Below are 13117 nucleotides of genomic sequence, written 5' to 3'. Positions count from 1 at the left end.
ACTCTATTCTTGAGAACCTCCAGAGAGTTTTGGACTTGTTCAATTAAGTTTGCATTTTATACTACTTTTCTATGTATCATTTCCATCGCTCTGTCAAGATCCCTTTTCACATGACTTTCTGATTTTCTTGATGATTCTTAGAATTCATCCTTGTATTTCTTTATGTTTTCATTTTGTATGGCCAGCTGATTTTTAAGGTCCTCTTTTTTTTCACTCTCACTCAAATCTCTTAACTCTCTTTGAACTCTAAAAGGCAGACCAAATGGCTGAACCTTCACCAGGCCCTTAGAGGGAACAACCTGAACCACAAGACACTGGAGAGGGTAGGATCAAGTCTAATCTAAATCTTCTACATCTTCCCTCCCTCCCTCTCCTCCTCCCTCTCTCTCTCTCCTCTCTAACTCTTGTATATTAGTTATCTTTCTCCTCATTTTCTTAGTGGGCACTGACTTGTAATTCCCAGTACCAGCATGGGGCTATCATCCACAATGAGCTTTTGATCAGAGAAACCTACAAGGTTTCCTAAAAGAATAACAGATTTCTGTCAGAGTACTTGATGACCCACCAAAGGTCAGTGGTAGGACCCTATTGCTGAAGACATCATATGCAGCTGACACGTAAAATGGAACAGCATGGCTGGAAGCCAGGAGAGAGTCAGTCCCCAGACAGTCAGCGTGTCTAGTGCCAGAAGGTGCTACATGGGCGACTGGGGAAAATGACCAATATCTGTCCAAGCAACTCATGGTCTAACCCACTTAGCAACAAATAACCTGTTGTGATGCCCACACAAGTGCAATAGTGGCACACAGACTTGGTGGGGTACCAACTGCTCTTGGTTTGGCTAACTGATCCCCTCAGTGGTACGGGACCCATAGCTGGAGCTGGGAAACAAGTCAGAACCATATCCAAACATGAGACCACTATCCAATATCAAGCTACCATCAATCATGGGCTGCAAGAGGGCCTACACCTATTAAACTCTCTATATAAAAAAGTAAGGGTTATCTCATTTGTCCTGGTGCTAACTTACTCTCCGCTGGAGAATCTGCTTCTCTTTTTCGGATAGATGCAGATCCTAAGGAGAGAGTCACCCCATCATACCTCAAAAGGGCCCCAACTGAAACTAAGGAAAATTGGCGAAACTAGCAAGGGTGCTGTTTTCCTGATGAACCAGAAAGCAGCACAAGGGGGAAGGAGACCAACACAGAAAAATCAACTCCTACCAAATCAGAGAGCCAGAGCCTCAGAGGCCCCCAACACCTCATCACTGAAGCAGACCAAAAATGAACCCAACATGGCTCAGGAAAATTTTGCGGAAGAGGGGCTGGAAAGAATGTCAGAGTAACATGTTGGATCATGATATGCAGAGACATTTATCATACCAATACCTGTGGGCTAACTCCACAATGCACGACCCATATACCTCAACAAGGAGGGGCCAATGGGGAGTGGGTAGGTCATGGACGAGCCTAATAATGGTACCAAACAGCCTGAATTTGCTGAAAAGAAAACTAATAAATTAAATTAAAAAAATAAAGAAAATTAATAAAAATAAAATAAATAAATAAATGAAATAATGCTCTCAGGGTAACGGGTCTCGGCGGCACAGAAGGCGGCGGTGGCAGCACGGGGATGGACCTAGAGGAAGCAAAAGAGTTCAGAGAACGCTGTTCTCAGTGTGCTGCTGTCCCCTGGGGTCTTACTGATGAAGGCAAATTGTACTTCTTGCCACAATGTTATAGAAATATCCAAAGAAATTAGAAGCACTGAAGCTATTCCTAATACCAAGATAAATGCCATCAACAGAGGACTTAAAAAGAAAAGAAAATTTGGGATTCATTCTAGCTGTGTGTGACCTGGAACTTACTCTGTAGCCCCAGGCTGGCCTTGAACTCATCCCACCTCAGCCTCTTGCAGTGCTTGGTTGAAAGAAAAAGGCTGGAGCGGGGCGTGGTGGCGCACGCCTTTAATCCCAGCACTCGGGAGGCAGAGGTAGGAGGATCGCCACAAGTTCAAGGCCACCCTGAGACTACAGAGTTAATTCCAGGTCAGCCTGGAACAGAGTGAGACCCTACCTCGAAAAACCAAAATAATAATAATAATAATAAAGAAAAAGGCTGGGATTGGTATGTGTGTGAAGGTTTCCAGTACATTCTGTATCACCAAGCGGAAGCCTTCAAGACCCATGGAGTAGGCCCAGAGTTAAAGGATGAAGTTTTGCACAATTTTTGGAAGTGTTACCTTCAGGAAGAGCAAGCAGGCATACTGTAAAAATCCAGTTCATACCACTAGAAGGAAAGCTAAAGTATTGGAAGACAATCTGTGTCATTCAGACGGGGCAAGTGAGCTTGAGCTGCTAAGTGAGGCAGATGGTCCTCTTGAAAGTTGAACAGAGGTTCAGTCTGACTTTGAAATTCCAAAGCACTTCCCCATTACCAAAGCAGCATAATCAGTCTTGGCCTAACTATGAAGAGATCTATAAAAACGTGATAGAAGTTGCCACATTTAGATTTACCTCGTTTTCCAGAGGTAACTGAGGGCTGCTACCCTCATCCTGACATCATGTGTATGAAGTACTTGCTGGAGGTCAATCTCCCAGATGGAATGCATGGTTTAACTTGCCAAGTGGTAAAAGTGACTGGAATAGAAGTGGATTTTCTGACATTTGATCCTATAGCTGAAATGAAAAAAATAGTTAAATATGATGTTGAAGCTCTAGCTGTCATTGTAGTAGTATTGAAACTGCTCTTTTTATTGGATGACAACTTAGAATGGTCTTATTCTGATCTTGCTGAAGTGCATAATGAAGAACACAAAAAAGATAAGCCATGATTTGATTTCAGAAAGTGGTACCAAATTATGAAGAAAACTTCTGGCGAGAAAAAGCAAAAGTGGGAGGAAGCAAGGGCAAAGTATGTGTGGAAAAGTGAAAGGCCACTTTAGCATTCACACACCAACAAACCAGTAGTATATAAAAGAAGAAAAATGGTGGTGAACCTACAAAAACAATTTAGTAGGCTGATTGATCCAACACCAGTGGTTGAAAAGAAAGGTCCTTCAAGTTTTCTGTTCAACTGGACTGAAGAAGGTACTGATAGAACTTGTTTCCATGGACATAGCCTGCAAGGAGTCTTCATAAAGAAAGGCCAGTCACTGATAACCAAGAATTCATTGTATTTATTGGCTTAGTTCCCAGAAATTTTGTAAAAGTCATAGTAAACATGTGACAACCTATGAAGAATCAAATTTTCCTCCAAGTTATCAGTATATTCTAAATATCTTCTCCTTACTACGAAAGATTTCTGTTCTTGAGGAAGTGAGCTTAATTGAAAAAAAAAAAAACTTTTCAAAAAGCAATACAGTGAAGCAAAAAAGAATTCTTCAGGATCCAAGAAAGTAAGAAGATAAGTGAGAAAAATGACAGAGAAACATTTTTTTTTTAATTTTTATTAGCATTTTCCATGATTATAAAAAAAATCCCATGTTAATTCCTGCCCTCCCCCCCCACACTTTCCCCTTTGAAACATTTTTAAATTCAATTTAATTTTATGTTATAATAGGTTATACTCTTTTATCCCGTCACTCATGCGTTCTTTCCCCTGGGTAACCTCCTCCGTGGGGTTATGGTATCCACTCTGGGATCATGAAAACCTCAGACAGTTCCTATGAGGTAGTGCAGGACTGTGTGGAAATTTATTTTAATAATGGTGCCAATGTCAAATTGTAATATAATATTTCAAGGGATTATATAAAATAATTTTATTGCGCCCACACAACATATGTACCAATGTGCAAATGAAAATATATGTTGTAGAGCTGGAGAGATGGCTTATTGGTTAAGTGCACTTCCTGTGCAAATATGAGGGCTTGAGAGTGCCTGAGGCTACCTCTTGTGCACACACGAGCCAGGGTCTCTTGTCACTGCAAACAAATGCCCTCTTTGGCTGGGGACTTGAATTCCAGCTGACAGGCTTTATAAGCAAGCTCCTTTAACTGCTGAGCCATCTTCCCATCCTGTGAATTCTTTTCATAAATGTTTTGGAAATTAAAATAAAAGTTGTATAAATGGCATACAGAAAAAAATAATGCTCTCCATGCAAATAAATAATTTTGTTTTATTTTTTTTTTCGAGGTAGAGACTCAATGTAGCCCACCACTCCAGAATTCCAGAGTGACCTGGAATTCCCTCTGTAGTCTTAAGATGGCTTCAAACACATAGCAATCCTACCTCTGCTTCTCAAGTGCTAGAATTAAAGGCAAGTGCCACCACAACCAACCAATAAATATATTTCTAAAAAGGGCTGAGATGGGCTGGAGAGATGGCTTAGCGGTTAAGCGCTTGCCTGTGAAGCCTAAGGACCCCGGTTCGAGGCTCGGTTCCCCAGGTCCCACGTTAGCCAGATGCACAAGGGGGTGCACGTGTCTGGAGTTCGTTTGCAGTGGCTGGAGGCCCTGGTGCGCCCATTCTCTCTCTCTCTTTCTCTCTCTGTCACTCTCAAATAAATGAAAATAGACAAAAAAAAAAATTTTTTTTTTAAAAAAAGGGCTGAGGGGCTGGGTGTGGTGGCACATGCATTTAGTCCCAGCACTCAGGAGGCAGAAGTAGGAGGATTGCCATAGGTTCAAGGCCACCCAGAGACTACATAGTGAATTCCAGGTCAGCCTGGGCTAGAGTGAAAAACCAAAAAAAAAAAAGGATGAGGGGCTGGAGAGATGGCTCAGCACTTAAGGCACTTGCCTGCAAAAAGCCTAACAACCCAGTTTCAATTCCCCAGTACCCATGTTAAGCCAGATGCACAGTGTGATGCATACATCTGGAGTTCATTTGCAGTAGCTAGAGGCTCTGGTGTGCCCATACTCTCTCTGTCTGCAAATAATTTTGTTTTGTTTTGCTATGAAAGGGGGAGCTGGGGCGATGGCTCAGCAGTGAAAGGTGCTTATAACTCCACAACTAAAAAATTCAAGCCCAAGCCATGTAACTTACCCAAAACACACCATCTTATGGTCCAAAGTCAACTGTTATCCCTCCTCCCATAAATCACTTATGTAAATCCATTTAGAATGAAGATTAGACTTTTTTGTTTTGTTTTTTCTTTTTCTTTTTTTTTAATTTTTTTTGTTTATTTTTACTTATTTCTTTGAAAGTGACAGAGAGAAGGAGGGAGGGAGAGAGAGAGAGAATGGGCGCACCAGGGCTTCCAGCCACTGCAAACGAATTCCAGACGCGTGCGCCTCCTTGTGCATCTGCCTAACGTGGGTCCTGGGGAATCGAGCCTTGAACTGGGGTCCTTAGGCTTCATAGGCAAGCGCTTAACCGCTAAGCCATCTCTCCAGCCCTTGTTTTGTTTTTTCAAGGGAGAGTCTTGCTGTAGCCAAGGCTGACCTGGAATTCACTATGTAGTCTCAGGGTGGCCTCAAACTCATGGCAATCCTCCTACCTCTGCCTCCCAAGTACTGAGATTAAAGGTGTGTGCTACCACCCTGACTTAGACTTAACTATTTATGATCAAAAATAGCTCTGAGGGGCCTGAGAAAGTGGCTGGGTGGTTAATACCAACCTTAGCTTGATTCCCCAGCACATACATAAGGCTGGATGCACAGTAGCACATGTGTCTGTGATTCTTAAGGCAGGAGAATCTGGAAGCCCTGAAAATTTGCAGGCCAATCACTGGCCTTTCCAGTAGCAAACAATAAAAGACACCCTGTCTCAAAGAAGGTGGAAGGAGGCCAGTGGTGATGGTGCACACCTTTAATCCCAGCACTCGGGAGGCAGAGGTAGGAGGATCACCATGAGTTCAAGGCCACCCTGAGACTACAGAGTGAATTCCAAGGTCAGCTTGGGCTAGAGTAAGACCTTACCTCCAAAAACAACAAAACAACAAAAAGGTAGGAGAGGGCTAACACCCCAAGGTTGTCCTCTGACTTCCATGGGCATGTGGTGGCATATGCACCCCCATACATCCACAAATTATACATACATGTACACATAAGCTACATACACACAAAATACATACTTTTTTTCTTTTTTCTTTTTTGTTGGTTTTTCAAGGTAAGGTCTCACTCTAACCTAGGATAATACCTGGAATTCACTATGTAGTCTCAGGGTGGCCTCGAACTCATGGTGATCCTCCTACTTCTGCCTCCCAAGTGCTGGGATTAAAGGCATGTGACACCACATCCGGCTCATACACATTTTTTATTGTTATTTCAAGATAGGTCATACTCTAGCCCTGGCTGACCTAGAACTCTATAGGTCCAGGCTGGCTTTGGGGGTCCAAATTAATGGAGATCCTCCTACTCAGTGCTGGGATTAAATGCATGAGCCATCATGCCCAACTTGACCTTTTTTATTGACAATTTTGATAAATATAAACAATATACCATGATCATAATCTTTTCCAACTTTCTTTTTAAATATTTTACTTATTTAATTATTATTTATTTCTTTATTTTCTTTTTTTAATTTTTAAATTTTTATTAACATTTTCCATGATTATAAAAAAATATCCCATGGTAATTCCTCCCTCCCCCCTTAATTGTTATTTAAAAAAGATGAGACAGAGAGAGAAGAGATAATAAAAATGTTAAGGTCTCCTGCTATTGCAAATAAACTCCAGATACATGTACCACTCTTTTTTAAGTATGTAACTATGTAATGTAAGTCATAAGCGTCTGGCTTTATGTGGGTACTGAGGAATTGAACCCAGGCTGCAGGTTTTTCAAGCAAGTGCCTTTAACCTTTGAACCATCTCCCCAGCCCCTCAACACTTTCTTATATCATAAATTGGTTATAAGTTCATCCATGCTCATTTCTAGTTTTTTGTTTGTTTGCTTGTTTGTTTTTTCAAGGTAGGGTCTCACTCTAGCTCAGGCTGACCTAGAATTCATTATGTAGTCTCAGGGTGGCCTCAAACTCATGGAAATCCTCCTACCTCTGCCTCCTGAGTGCTGGGATTAAAGGTGTGTGCCTCCATGCTTGGCCTTCATATGTAATTTTGGATATATTTTTCTTTTTCTTCTAGTTATCTTATTTTTCTAAAAATGCCATTGTGAAGCCACTCATGGTGGCACACTTCTTTAATCCCAGCACTTGGGAGGCAGAGGTAGGAGGATCACCATGAGTTCGAGGCCACCCTGAGGCTACATAGTGAATTCCAGGTCAGTATGGACTAGAGCAAGACCCTACCTCAAAAACAAAACAACAACAAAAAACCTCAGACTAGGGCTAGAGAGATGTCTTAGCAGTTTAGGTGCTTGCCTGTGAAGCCTAAGGACCCAGGCTCAATTCTACAGTACTCATATGTAAGCGTGATTGTTGCAGGGTTTGCATTGCTGGTAGAAATCACCCAACCCAGAGCAGCTTGTGTGTGTGGGGGGTATAAGAGGTTTATTTTGGCTTATAGGCTCCATGATGGCAGAGAAAAATGATGACATGAGCAGAGGGTGGACCTCACCCTCTGGCCAACATCAGGTGGAGCATAGCACCAGTAGAGTGTGCCAAACACTGGCATAGGGAAACTGGCTATAACACCCATAAACCCGCCCCCAACAATACACTGACTCCAAGAGGCGCTAATTCCCAAATCTCCATCAGCTGGGAACCTAGCATTCAGAATACCTAAATTTATGGGGAACACCTGAATCAAACCACAACACTGTACATAAATGGTACATGCACCTGGAGTCATTTGCAGTAGCTAGAGGCCCTGGCACACCTATTCTCTCCCTCTGTCTCTCTCTTCTCTGTGCCACTTTATCTCTCTCAAATAAATAAATAATAAAACAAAACAAAAACTATTGGCTGGGCATAATGGCACACACCTTTGATCCTAGCACTTGAGAAGCAGAGGTAGGAGGATCTCTGTGAGCTTGATACCACCCTGATACTACATAGTGAATTCCAGGTCAGCCTGGGCTAAAGTGAGACCCTACCTTGAAAAACCAAACCAAAAAAAGAAAAGAAAACCTATCAAATCAACCAAACAATAGTCAATGTGTGTGGAAAACAGAGTCTATGTTCTAAAATAAATCCCTGAGTGGGATTTGCAAATCCAGGGAATTGCTCCTCCAAAGTGTGAAGTATGAGCACATCATTCAACTTTGAGCCTGTTCCCTCATATGGAGAATGGGAAAGTCAATGAAACTGTGCACATGAAAATTCTAGGCCTGGAGAGATGGCTTAGCAGTTAAGGTGCATGCCTATGAAGCCTAAGGATCCTGGTTTGATTCTCCAGGCCCCACATAGGCCAGAGGCACATGGTGGCCTGTGTGTCTGGAGTTCGTTTGCATTGGCTAGACCCCTGGCACACCCATTCTCACTCTCTCTCTTTCTCTCTTCCCCTTTCTCTGCCTCAAATAAATAAAAATAAAATCTAAAAAAAATTATAGAGCAGTAAGATCCATATAGTCATATGTACCTATTTTTTCATATCTAAGAATACCTTTATTGGAAAATATTAAAACTAAAATCAATTTGCAGAAGTAGCTGGAAGTGTGGCTTTGCACAGTTGCAAGCAGATTGTTAAAATATGTACATAACAGGAAATCTTGCCAGATGTCTCAGATAAAAGCAGCACCCATTCAGATTTAGGGTCAATCAGTTTCTGATCAACCTAGCAGTCTGCCTCCAATTTTACAGAGCTCTATATGTTCTACATCGACTGCTGCCCAAAAGTATCCTAGTAAAACTCTTGGTTTTCAGATGTAACCATCATTACTAGAATGATCACCACCTTAGAGTACTTGCTGAGCAATGCGTTCGGAGCCCCCATTCTGATTATTGGTCTGCTGCTGCTTGGAATCTGGCTCCTCAGCTTTGTGCTTTCCTCCTACATTTCCATCGCGACCACGCCTTGCACCAAGTACCCCGGGCCTCCTCTCACACCAAGAATGCCTCTGGCTGATCCTGGACCTTCTCTCTGTGAATAACGGCCCTGCCGAGGGGAGGAGCTGCCCCACGACCTCTGGATGGAGCCCCATCCCCTGCTCCTCTACCACTCCTTCCTCTAGCTCCAGGTTGAAACTCTTCGTAACCATAGTATAGCTCTTCATATCCACCATGACAGTTATGGTAATCATAGCCACAACAATCATAATAATCTTCATTTCCATAATCATCTGGAGGATAACCACCACCACCACCTCCACACCCTCAGCCTCTTGTTGGAGGGGGCATATATGAAGTAGACCATAATAGAAGTAATCATCATACATTTGATTCTTTGCTACTTGCCTCTGAGCTTTTCTTTCTTTCCTTTTCTGATCTGGTGGCTTAGCAAAAACAATTTCAATTTCTTCATCCAAGTCTTTGCCATTTATTTCTTCCATAGCCTTGACAGCACCATCTCTCTCATCAAAATGAAAAAAATGCATAATCTTTTAGTTTCTTCACTCGTTCCAGTTTCCCAAACTGACTAAATGCTTCTTCTAAAATCTCTTCTGTTACAGTATTGGCAAGGTTGCGTACAAACAGCACTTTACCTTTGCCATGACTTCAGGATCAGGATCTACTGGATCAGCCCATTCAATAGTTCTAGCATTTCCCCAAACCTTGACTTTGCCACTCATTAACCTATGCCTTGCCTGGGCATCTTTTAATTTTAATTTTAATTTATTTGACAGAGAAAGTGGAAGAGAGAGAGAGAGAGAGAGAAACAGAGAGAGAATGGGAGCACCAGGGTCTCCAGCTACTGCAGATGAGCATGCGCCTCCTGTGCATCTCGCTAACATGGGTCCTGGGGGAATTGAAGCTGGGTCCTTCGGCTTTGCAGGCAAATGTCTTAACCGCTAAGCCATCCCTCCAGCCCGGGACAGCTGTTTTTTGATCTTCATATTCAAGAAAGCAAAAGCCTTTGCTCATCTTGTCATCTGGTTGTTGGTATAAAATGACGTTTGTGAGACCCTCTGTCACTTTGCTAAATTCTTCAAGAATCTGTTCCTTGGTTTTACTCTTAGGCATAGAGCCCACAAAAAGCCTATTGTAAGCAGCTGAGCTGCGGACACAATGTGTTTTCCGGAGTGAATTTCATGATTATTATACAGTTTAACAACCTCTTGTGCTGCTTCTTTTGTACAAAAAGTAACAAATGCATAACCTTTATTGAGACCAGTAAGTAAATCCATCATTAGATGAAGGTCCCAGATAGATCCAGCTTTTTCAAATAATGAAACCAGCTCATCCTCAAGTAGATCCCTGGGGATCTTCCCTACAAATATCTCAGTGCCAAAAGAGGGCTGCTGACTTGAATAAACGGAATCTGGAGGTGGTCCCCAATACTTCCTCTGTCCAGTGGTCACATCAAGAGCGTGGCCTTTTCTTTCCAAGAGTGCCTTAATTTTTGCCTCCTCTGGTCCTTTACTAGAATCTGCTACTTTGGTCCCTTGTTTTTCTCTCTGTCTTCATGACTCCACATAAAAAGGCACTTTTGTTCTGCACATGAGAGAGATCGCTGTCTTTAAAGTGTTGAAGAACGGCCAATGCGCCGGCCTCACTGAACTCTTCCACAGCTTCCACAGCTCTTTCATCTAAATCGCTACGTGCACCTGGCCTGGCAACGTCAATTTCATCAGTTTTTCAGCAACTTTCTGTGGTAAACTAGCATCAAGCAATGTCTGAAGTTTTTCTGAATGGATGACTGCAGAAGTAGTATCTATGGGCTCTTCAGTACCATTGCCATTAACATGTTCTATAGTCATGTTTCCAGAGATTTCCCGCTGAGGAGTCCTGTCCAAGGGGACGGGCTCGGTGTCCTCGCGCGGGGTGCTGTTGCTGGAGGTCCTGGCATACCTGTTCTCTCTCTCTCTCCCTCTCTCTCTCTCTCTCTCTCTCTCTCTCTCTCTCTCTCTCTGCCTCCAGTCCCCAACACCCACCCACCCCACGTGCCTATTTTTTAAAGATCCCGGCATTTTGAAAATACAAGGCAAGAAATGACAAGATGTTTAGTTGTGATGATTCCTAGGTCACACACAACTTCTTTGTCACAGCGGCATTAGGAATGTTCCCTGGCAACAGTACTGAAATCTATTATTGCTGCTGTCCTAAGAGGGAAGTTCTAGTTGTGATGAGCCATGCAAACTGTAGGTAGTCCATCATTGCTTGGTGCTTTGTGTGATGATAGGAAAGGTTAAAATGAAAAATTCAGGCTTAGTGGTTAAGGTGTTTGCCTGCAAAGCCCAAGGACCCAGGTGGATACCCCAGGACCCATGTAAGGTAGATGTACAAGGTGGCTCATGCATCTGGAGCTCGTTTGCAGTAGCTAGAGGCCCTGGTGTGCCCATTCTCTCTCTGTGTGTATCTGCCTAATCTCTCTCTCTCAAAATAAAATTATATATATAATTTTTTGTTGTTTTTTTTTTTTGAGGTAGGATCTCACTGTAGCCCAGGCTGACCTGGAATTCACAATGTAGTCTCAGGGTGGCCTCGAACTCACCGATCCTCCTACCTCTGCCTCCTGAGTGCTGGGATTAAAGGTATGTGCCACCATGCATCGTTAGAGAGTGGAGGGGTTTTATAGTAGAACAGGATTTAGCAAAGACAGCTAGCCATGCCCTTCTGGAAGGCACTCATTCAGGGTTTTCTGGCCTTTCAAATGCAAAATCACTTGGCCTGGCTTGTCAGGCACCAGCCTGCGGGGACTGAGGCTGTCAGGGAGTCCCAGTGCAGCAGGCTAGGAGGGAGACATCGGGGAGAAGAGGGTCACAGCCTGTACACTCAGGACAGCAGCTCCCTCAAAACCACACCATGCTGGAGTAGTCATCCCATAGCATTGCAGGTACCCTTCCCCATCTTTCCTGAAGGATTAGTAATAGAGCTTCCAGAAATGTCATCTTTTTTTTTTTTTTTGGTTTTTCGAGGTAGGGTTTCACTCTGGTCCAGGCTGACCTAGAATTAACTCTGTCATCTCAGGGTAGCCTTGAACTCATGGCAATCCTCCTACCTCTGCCTCCCGAATGCTGGGATTAAAGGCGTGCGCCACCACGCCCGGCTTTTTTTCATCTTTTTAAATATATATTTTTATTTATTTTATTATGAGAGAGAGAAAGAAGAAGAAGAAAGAGAGAGAGAGCATGTATGTGTGCGTGCGCGCCAGGGCCTCTAGCCACTGCAGATGAGCTCCACAGTGTGGAGCTTCCTGGTGAGGAGCAGCAGCAAAGTGGCCAGTGACCTGAAGTCAGTGTGGTGCTGCACAGTGTTTCCACCCATGTCTAGAACCACAGGTTAGCTGCGCCTACTCCCTGTCCAACCCTTGGCAATTAGTGCAGCCAATACAGAAAGGAATGTGGCCCTGTAAGGTAACCAGTTTGATTCAGCATTGAGTACCAACTGTACATGTACTTCTGTTAAGTCTCTTTAGAAGACATATCCCATGTACCAGGAACATTGATATACTAATACTGTCCATAAATAAAAGTATAGAGGGGATTGTGACAACCCATTAAATTATTTTACTTACTCACAAACCATGGGAGGCCAAGAGATTTTTCTGAGAATAAGCTCTGCTCAAGAAAAAAAAAAAAAAAGCAACCCAGGGCTGGAGAGATGGCTTAGTGGTTAAGTGCTTGCCTGTAAAGCCTAAGGATTCTGGTTCAAGGCTCGATTCTCCAGGACCCACATTAGCCAGTTACACAAGGGGGTGTACATGCCTGGAGTTCGTTTGCAGTGGCTGGAGCCCCTGGCATGACCATTCTCTCTTTCTCTATCTGCCTTTTTCTCTCTCTGTCTGTCACTGTCAAATAAATAAAATTAAACAAAAAAAAATTTTAATGCAAGCCAGCACTTGTAACTGCTGAGCCAGTTCCTCAGCCCAAATAATGGATTGCTAGTTGGCAACATGTTTCATTCTGCCAAAAAATCAGTTGCTGAGAATGCTAATTGTTGTCAAGGAGAAAAGGGCAGGCGCCCCCACACCAGCACCCAGTAAACACCCTGCCCCATTCACACCAGTGTGGCTCTCACTGACTTAGAACAGCCTTGCTTTGGCAACCTTGCTGCAGCCTATGATCTGCTCTTAACTAGCTCACAGTCAATCTAGTACTGAGAGAACCTTGGCTAAACACCACCACACAGCTCCTTCAGTGGACAGGGCACTTCAACAAACCCCTGAGATGGACTCTGCCA

General features: G+C 43.2%; 2 pseudogenes; one reads left to right on the top strand and one right to left on the bottom strand.

Annotated features, from left to right (window-relative positions):
* Positions 1-1632: 1632 nt before the first annotated feature.
* On the top strand, positions 1633-3420 carry LOC101593867 (annotated as a pseudogene).
* A 5231-nt stretch (positions 3421-8651) lies between these two features.
* Positions 8652-10695, bottom strand: LOC101594156 (annotated as a pseudogene).
* Positions 10696-13117: the final 2422 nt, after the last annotated feature.

Source organism: Jaculus jaculus, chromosome 3 (assembly GCF_020740685.1).
Source record: "Jaculus jaculus isolate mJacJac1 chromosome 3, mJacJac1.mat.Y.cur, whole genome shotgun sequence".
NCBI lineage: Eukaryota > Metazoa > Chordata > Mammalia > Rodentia > Dipodidae > Jaculus > Jaculus jaculus.
This window is presented reverse-complemented; position numbering and strand designations above follow the sequence as displayed.